The following is a 3,609-nucleotide window of genomic DNA, read 5'->3' as shown; positions in this document are numbered from 1 at the left end:
GTATATTGAGGTGCTTATATCAAGTAGATACTTAGAAAAACGGGATAAAGATTTGAAGATTTCACGGTTACATATTCTTCCCTAGTCAGAATATTCTAGAATGCCACTGGGATTGACTGATTATCTTTTTTGATATATTTGGTACTAACATTGAAAATTTAATTTCATTAACAATATTGTCAAGAAATTTATGTTTTACATTGCTAAAATATGGCTGAAATTGAGTGATTGGGGATAAAACTGGGATTGACTGATTTTCTTTTTTGATATACTTCGTACTGATGTTGGAACTTTAATTTCCTTGACCAATATTGTCAAGAAATTTATGTTTTACATTGCTAAAATATGGCTTTATAATCGACGAATTTAGAAAATATTGTTCACTGCTAGACCATATTCAGAAATATTTTTCTCGGAAGTAATTAAAATACTTTGATGCAACATATCTGAGCAATGTTAATATGAATAATAGCCCTCATCTAACTTGTAGATGTAGAAAATATAAGTGACAGACTTTCTTTTTCAAGGTAGGTTCCACAAGCAATGAATTGTTAGTTATATTATAACTAGAATGAAAAACAAAATAGAAGGCTTTTTGTTGACTTTTTTTGAATTTCAATATATGTTAAACTAATACATTAAACATACAAATCATTTTGATATTATAAAACAAGTTTTATTCACGCTTTTGTGGCATTTCTTTCTTTATTATAATTTTTCACCGTCTAAAGTATGACTATATGACTCTGACATCAACAGTTTTATTTTATTAATTATTTGGATATTTCTTGAGTTTTTTAAATTATAATTTGATAGGAAAATTTGACTTAAAAAAATTGAAGCTAAAAGAGGCATTAAATAATGTTTATTTCTGTCATAAATGTTGATACTTAAATTAAACAGTTTTGAAAAACTATCAGTAAAGGAAATGATCTGTGAGGAAATCGAACTATCCACTTTGGCATTATTAGCATAACACACTTCCCACTGAGCTAATAGACTATACATTAATATGGCTTTATCAAGTAGATTTTTACAAAATGGTGTAAAGATTTGAAGATTTGACAGTTACATATTCACCCCTAGCTAGAACATCCTAGGGATGCCACTGGGATTGACCGATTTTCTTTTTTGATATACTTGGTACTTATGTTGGAAATTTAATTTCATTAACCAATATTGTCAAGAAATTTATGTTTTACATTGCTAAAATATGGCTTTATAATCGATTAATTTACAAAACATTGTGCACTGCTAGGTCATATCCAGAAATTGTTATCTCGGAAGTAATGAAAATACTTTGATGCCATATATCTAAGCAATGTTAATATGAATAAATGACCTCATCTCACTTGTAGATGTAGAAAATATAAGTGACAGACTTTCTTTTTCAAGGTAGGTTCCATAAGCAATCAATTGTTAGTTATATTATAACTAGAATGAAAACAAAATAGAAGGCTTTTTGTTGACTTTTTTTTAATTTCAATATAGGTTAAACTAATACATTATACATACAAATCATTTTGATATTATAAAACAAGTTTTATTCACGCTTTTGTTGCATTTCTTTCTTTATTATAATTTTTCACCGTCTAAAGTATCACTTTATGATTCTGATGTCAACAGTTTTATTTTTATTACTTATTTGGATATTTCTCGAGTTTTTTTAAATATACTTTGATGGGAAGATTTCATTTCAAAAAAGTGAACATAAAAAAGGTATTAAATACTGTTTTTTAAATTCAATGTTACTATTTATATTAAAGAATTTTTAGAAATTGTCATTAACAAAAATAGCCTGTGAGAAGATCAAGCTATCGACCTTGCCAGTAATAAAACCAAGTTGTTCCTACTGAGCTAATAGCCATACAATATTAATCAAGTACCATGTACATAATTTTAAATAGCGTTTAAGTTTATAAACAAAATGGTGAAATGGTGATCGAAAATTTATTTTTTAAGATTTGACGATTACATATTCACCCCTGGTCAGAACATACTAGCAATGTCACTGCAATTGCCTGATTTTCTTTGTTGATGTACTAGGTACTGATGTGGGAAATTTAAATTGATTAAACAAAATTGTGTAAAAATTTATGTTTTAGATGGCTAAAATATGGCTTTATAATCAAATAATTTACAAAACATTGTGCACTGCTAGGTCATATACAAAAATTGTTATCTCAGAAGCAATTGTGTTATACCATATATCTAAAACAATGGTAAGATGTGGAATCGCCCTCATGTAACTTGTAGATGTGGAAAATATAAGTGACAGATTTTGATTTTCAACGTAGGTTCTATGAGCAATGAATTTTTATATACATTATAACTAAAATGAAAAAACAAATAAAAGGATTTATGTTTCCTTTTTAACTTTCAATATAGGTTTAACTATTACATTAAACGCATAAAAATATTTTCATATTTTAGAACAAGTTTTATTGATGCCTGTGTAGAACTTTTTCTTTATGAAACTTTTTCACAACCTAAATGCCCCTTTATGTTGCCAACATTAAAAGTTTTATCTTAGTAATTATTTGAGTATTCTTAAGTGTTTTATATTATAATTTATATAGGGCAATTTAATATAAAGAAAATAAACCTAAAAAAGGCATTAAGTACTGTTTATTTCTGTCATAAATGTTGATACTTAAATTAAACAATTTTGAAAAACTATCAGTATAGGAAATGGTCTATGAGAGGATCGAACTCTCGACCTTGGCGTTATTAGCACCACGCTCTTCCGACTGAGCTAATAGACCTGATATTGACGTGGTTATATTAAGTAAATACTTACAAAAATCGTATAAATATTTGAAGATTTGACGGTTACATATTCACCCCTAGTCAGAAAATTCTAGGGATGCCACTGGGATTAACTGATTTTCTTTTTTGATATACTTGGTACTGGTGTTGGAAATTTAATTTCATTAACAATTGTTTCAAGAAATTTATGTTGTACATTGCTAAAATAAGGCTAAGATTGAGTGATTGGGGATAAAACTGGGATTGACTGATTTTCTTTTTTGATGTGCTTGGTACGGATGTTGGAAATTTAATTTCATAAACCAATCCTGTCAAAAAAATTTATGTTTTACATTGCTAAAATATGACTTTACAATCGACCAATCTAGACAGTATTGTGCACTGCTAGGTAATATCCAGTTATTATCTTGGAAAAATTAGAATACTTTGATGCTACATATCTGAACAATGTTAATATGAATAACTGCCCTCATCTAACCTGAAAATTATCAGTAAAGAAATTAATCGGTAAGAGAGTTGTACTATCAACATTGGTGTAAATTGCACCATGTTCTTTGTTCTCAGCTAAAAGACCATGCAATTACAATTGGTAATTATGTTAAAATTCAGAAAAGGTTTAAATTTATGAACAAAATAGTAATCAAAAAAAATTTTATAAGACAAACATTTGCTGTTACTGAGAAAGTCTTCTCTGATTTTTTTTCTTAATGAAGTTTTACTTAATATTGGTAAGATTATTGTTTTTAGAGAATTTAGAATTGAGTTATTAGTAAATCATTTATGCACTTTACTACTTGGAAAAACAAAAACAACGATTATAGCAGGAGATGGTTTCGATCC

At 27.7% G+C, this 3,609-nt stretch overlaps 1 non-coding gene across 1 annotated transcript; it reads right to left on the bottom strand.

The window, feature by feature from the left end:
- Positions 1-2,692: 2,692 nt before the first annotated feature.
- Positions 2,693-2,765, bottom strand: Trnai-aau. The gene has a single exon. It is a non-coding gene; the product is annotated as a tRNA-Ile (tRNA).
- Between the last annotated feature and the right edge of the window lie 844 nt (positions 2,766-3,609).

The sequence above is a fragment of the Xenia sp. Carnegie-2017 genome, unplaced genomic scaffold (assembly GCF_021976095.1).
Source record: "Xenia sp. Carnegie-2017 unplaced genomic scaffold, XeniaSp_v1 HiC_scaffold_6, whole genome shotgun sequence".
In the NCBI taxonomy this organism is placed as follows: Eukaryota; Metazoa; Cnidaria; class Anthozoa; order Malacalcyonacea; family Xeniidae; genus Xenia; species Xenia sp. Carnegie-2017.
Note: the sequence above shows the minus strand (reverse complement) of the source record. Positions and strands in the feature narration are given on the sequence as shown.